We start from the raw sequence: 13,274 nt of genomic DNA, 5'->3' as shown, positions 1-13,274 counted from the left end.
AAACCAACCTTGGAGTCATACTTGATTCCTTAAAGGCGGTGACCAACAGCCACCAAAATATACTGAATTTGTTGATCTCTTTCCATTGCTGGCCCCATACCCCAAGCCGCTAATATTTCTTAGCTGGACACTTGGCTGTGGTTCCTAACACATCACTTTCCACTCCTGTTACCTTGTCCATGTTGTGCTCCCATCCATCCCCCTGCTTCATCCTGCTTCCATTCTTAACTTATAAGCACTTAAAAATGTTCCAACCTTATTTCTGCCTGTATTCGATATATTTCTTTTCCATTAGACATTTCCCCTGATTCATGGCTTGGTTGACAGTAACTCATTCTAATCTTGGCTCAACTTTTAACTTCCTTAGAGGGAGATCTAATTCATTATTGTATCCCTAGCATATACATACACTCAAATGCTTATTGAATGAATAAAATGAAATGGAATGTTGGGTTGGACGTGTAATTGGTAAATCAGATTAAGGATATGGATGCAGGGAAAATACGGTCTCAGCTGTGCCTAGCCTTTCCTTCATTGAGGTTGGTCTTTATACTTTATTCTCTGAATGAGAAAGTGTTAGAGAACTTTGCTGTTATAAACCTCACGTCACTGAAATTGGTATACCTGATTTTCCATAGCAAGGATGGATTAGGTGTTCACTGCTTTGCTCTTGCTTGTGATCATAACCTTGCAAGCATTCTCCATGTGATATCCAAGGCTCTTTACTGCCTTATTACCAATAATAGGCTGATTAGTGTATTGTAGACTCTTGTTACTGTAAACTCACATAAAAGCTAATGTTTCTAATGAAATATCTTTGTCTACAGATGTAAAATTGACCCTTGAACAATTCAGGGGTTAAGGTGCCTGACCCCCTGCATAGTAGAAAATCCACAAATAAACTTTTGACTCCAAAATATAACTACTAATTAACTACATTTTTTTTTTTTTTAAGATTTATTTATGGGATGCCTGGGTGGCTCATTCGGTTAAGCATCTACCTTCGGGTCCGGTCATGATCCCGGGATCCAGGGATCGAACCCCACATCAGGCTCCTTGCTCAGCGGGGAGTCTGATCTCCCTCTGCCTGCAGCTGCCACTGCTCTCCCTGCTTGTGTGTTCTCTTTCTTTCTGACAAATAAATCTTAAAAACAAAAACAAAAAAACCTGTGTTCAAGGGTAAGGGTTACTGCAGAAATGATCACTGTAGAGCAGCCATATTTTAATTCAAGGATAAAGATCAAAAGCAGACACACCAGTGGACAGCTTTCTGCCAGGCTGTGTTAAGTTATAGGTACACAAGGGGCACCTGGGTGGCTAAGTCAGCTAAGCATCTGACTTCTGCTCGGGTCGTGACCTCAGGGTCCTGGGATTGAACCCCCCACTGCCACCCCATCAGGGTCTGCACTGGGCATAGAGCCTGCTTGAGATTCTCTCTATCCCCTGCCCCAACACCCACTCTCCCACTCTCTCTCAAATAAGTAAAATCTAAAAAAAACACAAACCTTTCATGTTTTCAGTTAATTCTCAACCACTTTAATATCAATATTATGAGAATCCCCAATTACTATGAATGTACTTGCTAAAAAAGACTAAAAAGTAATAGCTTTTTTTTTTTTTTTAATTGGCAGACAATTACTATGTTTTGTAAAACATCTATGTTTGTTATGTATGTAAGTTAGGTCTGTGGCTCAAGTGTTTGCCAGTTGGGGTAATTTAAGATGGTCATATACAGTAGTATTCCTGCCAAGTTTATTTTCTCATATGTTAGGTTTATATGTAAACTTTATTTTTTTTAAAGAGTTTTTATTTATTTGAGATAGCGAGAGAGAAAGTGCACACGTGCGGAGGGGAGGGGCAAAGGGAAAGGGAGAAGCAGGCTTCCTGCTGAGCAGGGAGCCTGATGCGGGACTTGATCCTAGGACCCTGGGATCATGACCTGAGTCAAAGGGAGACATTTAACTGACTGAGCCACCCAGGTGCCCTTAGGTGTAAACTTTAAAGAACTATTCATTGTACTTGTTTCATGTCTTGTAACTTCTCTATATTTTGTTACAATATTGCCAGCTGATTGCAGTAATTTACATTCGCATGGACGATCTGATCTATAAGTGTCAGAAGCAAAGAGGAAAAAGTTTTAATAAAAGGAAGATAAAAGTGTGGAGTATAGCGGAGCAGTGAGAAGAGTGGGACCTGAGGAAAGGCCGGTAGATAATGGAAATTTGTATCCCTGGTCACTTAACAACAGTTTCAGTAGAGAAGGTATGTATCCACATGGGGCTGAGGAACAGAAGAGCAATGATAAACAACTAAAGATGAGTTAGTGGTAAGGGTGTGGTTCTTTTGAGAGATTGTGAGGCACATGAAGTTACGGTTTTTGGATTTGCTTTTAAATGTAGGAAAGATTTGAGTTTGCTCACAGGCAAAACAAAAAGTAGAGAAGAAAAACCAAAGATATAGAGGAGGCAAAAAGGCAAGAACTAGGATGGAGAACATGGCTGAAGACATCAGCCTTGGCATGTCTCAGTCAGAGGATGAATGACTCAAGTTCAGGTGGGGAAAGGGACACTAGAGGAGAGGGCTCACCAAATGACCTTAGTCCCATTCATGAGAGGTGGTGAGGTCTTTTTTTCTGGGGGGTATGAGAGAAGAGGATGGAAGTTTGAGACCTAGAAGGGTCTTTACACTTCATAAAAGCATGTATGTACAGAGCGCCTGGGTGGCTCAGTTGGTTGGGTGACTTGCCTTTGGCTCAGGTCATGATCCTGGAGTCCCAGGATCGAGTCCCGCATTGGGCTCCCTGCTCAGCGGGGAGTCTGCTTCTAACCCTCTGACTCTCCCCCCTCTCATATGCGCTCTCTCTCATTCTCTCTCTCAAATAAATAAAATAAAATCTAAAAAAAAAAAAAAGCATGTATGTACATTAATAAAAATCTACAAAGGATCTAGAAATTTAAAAGTGGTTTTATTGGGATCATTGCTTAAATTTGTAACTTCTTTAAGAGAACCAAATAGAGCAAATGCTATCAAGCAGGGCATCAATCATAGGATAAAAATATGGAAAAGAATGATAGAAGCAAAACTTGGTTCTAAATTGTTACTAGATTTCTCTTTCTGTTCCTTTTTTAAAAAAATTAAATTTATTTTTATTATTTTATTTTTAAATTTTTATTTTTTAGTTCATGTCTTTTATTAACCTATATACAATTATTTGTCTTCTGGTTTGTTGAAGCAATAGGTCGGACAACATTTGCCACAGTAATGTCTGTCAAAGTGACTAGCCATAAAAACTCCAGCACCACATTCATCTGAAGGGCACTCCCGACGAAGGCAACTGATTTTGCCATTCTCACCCACCTTATAGTATTTCAGGACAGCCAGTTTAACCTTCTTTCTCTTATGCTTACTCTTCTTAGGAGTGGCATAAGACTTCTTCCTTTTCAGGGTGCCTGGGTGGCTCAGATGGTTAAGTGTCTGCCTTTGGCTCATGTCATGATCCCAGGGTCCTGGGATCGAGCCCCATATCGAGCCCCATATCGGGCTCCTGGCTCAGCGGGGAGCCTGTTTCTGTCTTTCCCCCTGCTCTCTCTCTCTCTCTCTGTATCTCTCTTTCCCAAATGAATAAATAAAATCTTTAAAAAAAAAAAAGACTTCTTCCTTTTCTTAGCACCACCACGAAGTCTCAACACACGATGAAGGGTGGACCCCCTTTTTTTTTATGTTATGTTAATCACCATACATTACATCATTAGTTTTTGATGTAGTGTTCCATAATTCATAGTTTGCGTATAACACCCAGTGCTCCATGCAATACGTGCCCTCCTTAATACCCATCACCAGGCTAACCCATCCCCCCACCCCCCTGCCCTCTAAAACCCTCAGTTTGTTTCTTGGAGTAAGAGTGGACCCCTTTTGAATGTTATATATAGTCAGATAAAGTACATCCATTTCCAGTTGTTTGCCAGCAAAGATCAGGAGGAATTCCCTCCTTATCCTGAATCTTTGCCTTTACAATTTCTGTTGTATCTGAGGGTTCAACCTTGATAGCGATGGTCTTCCCCAGTAAGGGTTTTCATGAAAATCTGCATCTTGGTGGCAGTTCCACCTGAGGTGGAGGAAAAGGAAGAGGGTCAGACCTGGGGACACGGGAGAGGGTGTCAGGTAGGCCGCTGGCCAGAGAGAGGCCCAAGAGCACACACTCCAGTTTGTTTGTTTGTTTAAAATTAAAGTTATACTTATATGTGATTCTGAAGTCAAGTAGTATAGAAAGGACATCATGAAAATCTAAGAATCATAATATGCTCTACCAGCAAGTTTAGCTCCCCAGAGGGAGAACTATTTGAAACACTCAGATTTGTGTTTTTTCTGGCAGTTTCGTCCATACCCCTCAATAGTATATTTATATCACTTTCTTGATTTCTTAATTTTAGACATAAATTAATGGTTTTAAAGACTGTGAGGATTTAGTTTACGCTTCCCACCCTCCTTCGAGGATTATAATATCACTACTCTTGATTCCTTTATAGGCTTCCTTTACAATGTCTAGTAATATTTTTTCACCTTTCTTTCTTTTTAAGATTTATTTATTTGACACAGAGAGCAGGGGGGAGCAGAAGAAGCAGGCTCCCCGCCAAGCAGGGAGCCTGATGTGGGACTGAATTCCAGGACCCTGGGATGATGACCTGAGCTGAAAGCAGACTCTTACCCAACTGAGCCACCCAGGCACCCTGACCTTTATTTCTTATATTGGCTGTCAGCAGTAATTCTTGTCTCTCTGGTGGGGAAGATGACAATATTAATGCCCCATCTTTCCTTTTGACTCTCCCTCTACCCTCCATCTTTTGTCATCTGTGTTCTTAAGAATTGTCAAAGTTGATTACATTTACATTCTATTTTATAACTATTATTAATAGTTAGCTTTATCAGTTGAAACAGTTCAATGCAGATCACATTTCCTTACATAGTATTTTGTTTTTCTTGGTGTGTTTTTTTTTTAAGGTTTTATTTATTTATTTGACAGAGACACAGCGAGAGAAAGAAACAAGCAGGGGGAGTGGGAGAGGGAGAAGCAGGCTTCCCACCGAGCAGGGAGCCCAATGGGGGACTTGATCCCAGGACCCTGGGACCATGACCTGAGCTGAAGGCAGATGCTTAACGACTGAGCCATCCAGGTGCCCCAATTTATTGGTGTTCTTAATTATTTTTCCCCCTGTCCTTTTGGCCACAACCACAATTATTTTACTGTCCTTCGTCATATCAAGTATTCTCTAAGTCTTCCTTTTGCTCCGGGAAATACTTCTTTGCTTCAGTCTGAACTTGTTGCTTTCTTATCCTTATACACAGCTGTCATCTGCTCTCCTGAACCGTATCCATTATATTCTAGATTCTATATATGGCAACCATTGCTTTTTGCCTTTGTCTTGGGTCAGATTCCCTAGAAAAAATGGAAGTTTTTTATTTTTAAAAAATTTTGTGGATAGTATATGCATCATAAATATCTTTATCCAGTCTGTCGCTTATCTTATCTTAGTTGGTGATATCTGTTGATACACTCCTAGCTGTATTTCAAAACTTAATTCAAACATACCTTTGTGAAAACTGAATGCTCACCTCCCCCACATCATGTTAATTGTTCTGTCCTCTGAGAGACAATAACCATTTCCACATAACACTGTTTTAGCACTTAATCATAGTGCATTCTAATTGCCTTCATTCAGTTCTTCTCCTTTCCACAAAAAGTATCTAATGTTTGTTCTAGCATTATTTAGCCCAGCCTTAGTTAAGTGCCCAATAAATATTTTCTGAAAGAAATTATGCCCTTGAATTTTAACCATTCCCATTAACTGCTGCTATTCCAGTATATGCTGGTCAGAGTTCTCAATCACAAATTCTTAACTGTCTCCTTTAAGCAGAAAAGGGATTTATCAAAAAATATCTGATCACTTACGAAACTGTTGGAAAGGCTAGAGAAAGTCTTGATGTAAATCTTGCAGAAACTCCAGAAACATGCTACAGCAATGACCTGATAGGCCACATGCCCTGTGCTTTCACCACCAAACACTAAAAGTCAGGAGTCTAATCTGGATGTAACCACTGTTGTCTCCAGAACTGGGCCACTTCTGCCGCTACCTTCATTGGCAAGTGGAAGTTCTGGGCAGAGCCTATTTCCTCACATTTGCTCCCTCCCACATCCTAAGTCTTGTGCAGATCGATCTGATCTTGTAGACAGGTCATATGACTACATCTGAGCTGCAAGAGAGAGAGAAGTGTTCTGGTTTTTCTTTTTCTTTTTTTTTTTTTAAGGTTTTATTTATTTATTTGACAGAGACACAGCGAGAGAGGGAACACAAGCAGGGGGTAGTGGGAGAGGGAGAAGCAGGCTCCCCGCTGAGCAGGGAGCCCGATGCGGGGCTTGATCCCAGGACCCTGGGACCATGACCTGAGACAAAGGCAGACGCTTAACGACTGAGCCACCCAGGCGCCCCTGTTCTGGTTTTTCTATCAGGAGGCAAGACTCCTGTAGAAATTTCCACAAAATACAGTAAAGATGACAGGCAAACAACTGGGACAGACGCCATTATACCTTCCTAGATGCCTCTTCAGTACAACACTGGCTGGTTGTCTACCTTCGTGTGTGAAAACTTCAGGAAATTCAGTTTTCCCATACTCATTTTGATTTGACATGCCTCACATGGAAAGAGCCTTAAACTGTACAGCCAGGTGCTATAGCCAAATAAGTCAGTATATTTCTGCAGTTCTGATCTTTGAGCTATTCACCCTTTCTGACTGATCCCTATTTTCATTTTGCTACCCTTCCAGAATGCTCTTTCAGAAGTCACTCAATTCTTGATTGCACTTCCATTGAACCCTACAACACGACAGGCCAGGCAGTCCGAGGCAGGGAGTGAATATGTGGGGGGAGAGAAGACTGAAAATTTAATTAATGATCTCTTAAAATTGTATAGCACAGTCCAGTTTCCAGTACACTTTCTCATTGATCTCATTTGAATCCTTCAATAATACACATATAAGGTGCTGATTAAAAGAAGACAGGCTCAGGGGCGCCTGGGTGGCTCAGTTGGTTAAGCGACTGCCTTCGGCTCAGGTCATGATCCTGGAGTCCCAGGATGGAGTCCCGCATCGGGCTCCCTGCTCAGCAGGGAGTCTGCTTCTCCCTCTGACCCTCCTCCCTCTCATGCTCTCTGTCTCTCATTCTCTCTCTCAAATAAATAAATAAAATCTTAAAAAAAAAAAAAAAAAGAAGATAGGCTCAGATTCCTCACTATTGAAGAGTTTATGGATAAGCTAGGGGAGGAGGCCAGAATGACTTATGTAATAACAGTTTAGAGTTGGAGAGATCAGTATGAATTCATATTCAGCTTAATAAACATAGATGGCAACATACAGAAATGAGTCTGGATAGGTCTACATACACAGGTCAGTATACACCAGGTCCTTGCTCTGTGGCTGACAGGTCCTAGAAGCAACAATACCCCAGTAACAATGAGGCCCAGACATTAGTTTCTAATACCTATTCTCCAATGAAAGGAACCAGAGTTTCTCAGAAAAATGGCTAATTCTGGGACTGGAGAGGAAATACATATAAGATGAATCGGTAGCATCTTGTAGTGCTAGGAAGTAAGGAAGTGCTTTGAAAAACAAAGCAAAAAAAACCCCACACACAATTACGGATGTGTGTGTCAAAGGGACACAGGAACCAACTGAAAGAGCTCCCAGTGGCCAAAGCTTGAACAATTTGAGCAACAAAGTTGAATAGTATTAGATTATAACCCAGAGTATAAGGTAAGTATCCATGAATCCATACTGATATAAATGATTGAATGAATAAGTGGGGAAGATGAGACAAATTGCCCATGCAAAAGAATTCCAAATTTATGTAAGTACTCTGACCTCAAGAAGGTGATGCATAACTCTCCATTCCTGAAGTGTGGGCTCTATAGAGTGACTTCATTCAAGAGTATGGAAAGGGGTCTGTGTGTTAGTTTGCTAGGGCGGCCATAACAAAGTACCACAGACTCCATGGCCCAAAGAACAGACGTTTATTTTTTTTCGCAGTTCTGGAGGCTACAAGTCCAAGATCAAAGTATTGGTGAGTGTGGTTTCTTCTGAGGCCGCTCTCTTTGGCTTGCAGTGTGTCTCTCCCTGTGTCTTCACATGGTCTCTCTGCACATGTTTGTGCTCTAATCTCCTCTTCTAAAGACACCAGTCATTGGATTAAGGCCCAACTGACCACATTTTAACTTAATTACCTCTTTAAAGACACTCTCAAGATACAGTTACATCTGAGTTACTGAGGGTTAGAGCTCAGCATAAGAATTTTGAGGAGATACAGTTCAGCCTGTAATAGGGAAAAGAGTAACTTTACAATGGAAACACATGGCAAGCACCACCTGAGCCAGATGATCCAGGTCAATAACAATGGTGATGTCATGTTGATAGTATGGCCCTTGATCTCACATGATGAAAATGGCACTTTACCTCATAAAAAACCCCAGTCTAATCAAGACAAATACCAACTGAGGGATATTCTACAAAGTGTTTGACCTGCACTACTCAAAATTGTCATCAAAAACAAGAAAAGAGAAGAACTGTCAGCCAAGAAGATCCAAATGAGATGATTAAATGAAATACAGGATCCTCGAACAGAAAAGGAAATGAGGTAAAAACTAAGGAAATCCGAATAAAGTATGGACTTTAGTTAATGATAATATGTCAGCATTAGTTCATTAGTTACAACAAATATACTATACTATACTAAAATGGTTGCAGGGTGTCTTAACCTGTTCAAGCTACTATAACAAAATACCATAGATTGGATGGCTTATCAACAACAGAAATTTCTCACAATTCTGGACGCCGAGAAGCCCAAAATCAAGGTGCTGGCACATTTGGTGTCGGGTGAGAGCCCACTTCCTCACAGATGTCTGTCTTCTCACTCTATCTTCACATGGTAGAAGGGGTGAGGGATCTCTCTGGGGTCTCTTTCATAAGGGCACTAATGCCATTCATGAGGGCTCCACCCTCATGACCTAATCACCTTCCAAAGGCCCCACCTCTAATAGCAACAATTTGGGGGTTAGGATTTCAATATATGAATTAGGCAAGAGTGGGGGAGTGGGGCTGGGATGGGAGGGTGGCAGAGGCATAAATATTCAGTCCACTGACCAAAGGTATATGTGAATGCTGTATTATCTTTGCAATTTTTTCTATAAATCTAAAACTTCTAAAATTTTAAAAGTTTATTCAAAAAAAAAAACAAAACAAAAGAAAAGAAGGCTCACATGGGCTCAGTAGCTTAGTCCTGTTAAGAACTAGGACTAGAATCAAGGTCCTTTGAATCTAAGTCATTTTCGTTACTGAGGACCTTCCACCAACTACCACATGGAAGTTCTAACTGTCTGGTTGTTGAAGGTACAGGATGAGAGTGGCTAGTAAGTACTTAAACTCAAGTAATTCAGGAAGATCAGGGCAATATAAAGCAGGTGAGTGCTATGGATATGGGCAGAAAGCATTTCATGATCCAGAACATCAACTGATGGGGGAATCAGATACCAAACAACCAGGAATAGAGATGCAGAGACTGGTCAAATAGCTGGTGGTTAGGACACAGGCAGAAGACTGGGAACAAAGGGCCAGAGATCACACAGATATTTTAGGACACACAAGATTAGAATCTAGAATTAGAATAATAGGTACTGGGAATAAAAATAATTGTACCTTTTGAGTTAAGGACTATACTTTTAATCCTTGCCCTAGGAGGCTTAAAGTGTGGCTAGACCTAAACTCACAGGTGGGAGGGAGCTAGGTAAACTGGCAGTCTTTTAGGTCAGTCTTACTCCTATTTTTTTTTTTTTTTTAAGATTGATTTATTTATTTGAGAGAGAGAGAGAGGCAGGGATGGGCAGTGGGAGAGGGAGAGAGAAGCTCAGCACAGAGCCCAATGTGGACCTCGACCTCACAACCCTGAGATCATGACCTGAGCCCAAACCAAGAGTCAGTTGCTTACTGGACTGAGCCACCCCAGGAGCCCCAGTCTTACTCTGTTCTTAACTTTGCGTTTTCTGCTTCATAGCATCGTTCCCTCATGCTGTTCCTTTATATATCCTTTGATAATAAATGGCCTCCCATATATAATGTTATTTAGATCTTTCAGTGAACCATTTACGGTTCTTCCCCACCCACTCAAATGTTACTCTCGCCCAGTGTCTAATCCTCTGAAATACTAACTATTAGGGTATGTAAATGCCAACTAATTAACCAGGAACAGTGCTTTGCCTCTGCCTCTAGAATTGGGCTAATCTTACAGAATTAGAATTACTAATGACCATGCAGCATGGACTGTCCCTTCCCCTACTCCTGCAGCTACTCGTTCCAGTGAGCTCTCCCAGGTCAAGGACCATATTTCATTCATTTCTATCTTTATTATCTTAAGTGCTGACACAAAATAGGCCCTCCAGAAAGTTATTTTTTCAATTTGAATAAAGCAAGGACCACCCTACTAAAATTGCTGACATTCTCTCTTCCCTGTTTAGTTTTTCTCCATTGCCCACAGTTAATGGGTTGAATTGTGTTCCCCCTCTTCATCCCCAAAAGATGCTTAAGTCCTTCCTACCCCCAGTACCTGTGAATGAAACCTTAACTGGAAATAAGGTCTTTGTAGATGATCATGTTAGGATGAGGTCATTGCGGTGGACCCTAGTCCAGCATGACTGTACCCTTATAAAAAGGTGAAATGTAGACACAGACACACATGCACACAGGGAGAATGCCATGGGAAGATGAAGTCTGAGACTGGAGCGGGCAGCAGAATCCAATGAATGCCAAAGATTGTTAGCAAACAACTAGGATGCAGGAGAGAGACCTGGAACAGAGCCTCCCTCCCAGCTTCGAGAAGGAACCAACACTGCAACACTTTGATCTGAGACTGCTAGCCTCCAGACATACAGCCCATTACAGTTTAAAGTCATAGTGTGTGGTACCTTATTACGGCAGCCCCAGCAAATGAATACTTGCCATCTTTACCTTCTACCTTTGTAATTGTCTCCCTGGTTAGAATGTAAGCTCCATGAGGTCAGAGATTTTATTTGTGTTGTGCATTCATAAATCCTCAGCATGCAGAACAGTTTCTGGCACATGGTAGCTCTCAATATTTGTTGCAAAAAGTAATACTCAGAAATGTTTTGGAGGAGAGGGATTTTTCACATTAATTTGGGCATTATTTTTATTTGAAGACGAACTACATGAAAATTTTCCCAATTTTAAAGTGACAATTGAGAACTTTATTGACTTAAAATACGCAATGACATTTGGCTACTCTTTGGGAGGGGGGAATCCTAAATCCTGGAAAGCTGTAACTATTGCTGGTTTCCATACTTCATTAATGACAAAGTGCTTGGGACTGTGAATATACGTGGTTAAGGTAAGGGAGGCCAGCCATCAGGGTTCCTTGTTGCTTTTTTTTTGGCTTTTAAGTCTATTCTTTTTCTGAATGAGGTAAAATCACGTCAAGGGTAGAGACTCCTTCTCCTCTTCCTCATACCCACTACCTTTCTCCTACTGTGGCCCCCAAAATTTGAGTGGTTGAATGCATGTGTTCAGGAATTAGAAGACAATAATTCTAGTTTCTTTTTCTACCTGTCCAAAAAAAAAAAAAAAAGACTCATATCTATAAGACCCTTTTTTTAGTTTCTTAGTTTTTTAGTTTTTTGTCCATATAGGGGAAGAAAAAGTTTTCCTCAACCCTCTTAAGATCCCTGGCTGGGTCTGAAAATTAAACTGATAAAAGATAGATTAAAAGGAGAAGCAACATATATATTTATATTATTTTATGTGACACAGGAGTATTCATAATGAAATGAAGACCCAAAGAAATGACAAAACCTGCTTGCTTTTGCATTGGGTCAAACAAAGAGAGGCAATTGTGGAAAAGTGACTAAACTATGTGGGCAGGCGAAGGGAAGATAAGAATTATTTTAACAAAGGTCTGCTGGTGCAGAATTCTCTTGCTCTCAACTTCTCCTTGATGATAAGAATGTTACTTTCCTTCTGGTATAGGGAGGACATCTTTCATAACGGAATTTCATTTCCTGCTTTTAAGAAAGTCAGAGTGTTTTTTTTTTTTCTTGTATTTGCTGTTTTTCAAATCCTCCAAACTCTATGCCAAAGCAGCATACCCTGGGGTGTATGCCCTGAACTACTCCATCAGCATTTCCCAACAGTCCTGAGAGGTAAGAATTATCCAAGGGTGAGAAAGCAGTGGTTACCACCTTACACAAGGCATGAAGAAATTATAAGGGGTAGAATTCAAGCCTCCTAAATCTCAATCCAGTGTCCTTGTTGTACTGGTCATAGCGGCACATTTTCCCTTTTTATGTCTGGACAAAGAAAGGGTGGGACCCCAAAACATGAAAGAGATGTGATTTTAGAATTGGAGGGAACAGAGAGCATTCTGTGGGTCTTTGGACTCTGTAGCCAATACCTATGGCATCTGTGAGGGGATTGTGGGCAGTGAGCAAGGGAAGGACAGGCTTGAATTCCAGGGAATGAGGACTGGTCCCAAGTGCCCCCACCCCCCATGGCAATGGTCTTCCTTCACATACACATGCAGGATACACACACAACCAAGGGGCCAGCCTTGAGACGTGGTCTTGATAGAAACCATCCCAGATTGCCAGGACAGGCACATAAGAGTTTAAAGAAATAAGAGGCTAGGATGAAAAAAATATGGAGATTAGTCAACCAGGAGTGAAAGTGTGGTGAGTGCAGAGCAGATAGAAGGTGAAGACCATATGGGGCCAAGGGTAGAGAGACCACATTCTTTTTTTTTTTTTTTTAAAGATTTTATTTATTTGAGAGAGAGAGAATGAGAGAGAGCAAGCACATGAGAGGGGGCAGGGTCAGAGGGAGAAGCAGACTCCCTGCCGAGCAGGGAGCCTGATGTGGGACTCGATTTCAGGACTCCAGGATCGTGACCTGAGCCGAAGGCAGTCGCTTAACCAACTGAGCCACCCAGGTGCTGGAAAGACCACATTCTTGTGCTTGACGTGCAAGGGTAAGGGTGAGCAGACTGAATGCCACTTTTTTTTATAAAGATTTTATTTATTTATTTGACAGAGAGAGACACAGCGAGAGAGGGAACACAAGCAGGGGGAGTGGGAGAGGGAGAAGCAGGTTCCCCTCTGAGCAGGGAGCCAGGCGGGGGGCTCGATCCCAGGACTCTGGGATCATGACCGGAGCCGAAGGCAGACGCTTAA

This window comes from Mirounga leonina, unplaced genomic scaffold (genome assembly GCF_011800145.1).
Source record: "Mirounga leonina isolate KUSES-001 unplaced genomic scaffold, KU_Mleo_1.0 Mir_91, whole genome shotgun sequence".
In the NCBI taxonomy this organism is placed as follows: Eukaryota; Metazoa; Chordata; class Mammalia; order Carnivora; family Phocidae; genus Mirounga; species Mirounga leonina.
The sequence above is the reverse complement of the archived record's forward strand: the minus strand, read 5'-3'. Positions refer to the sequence as shown.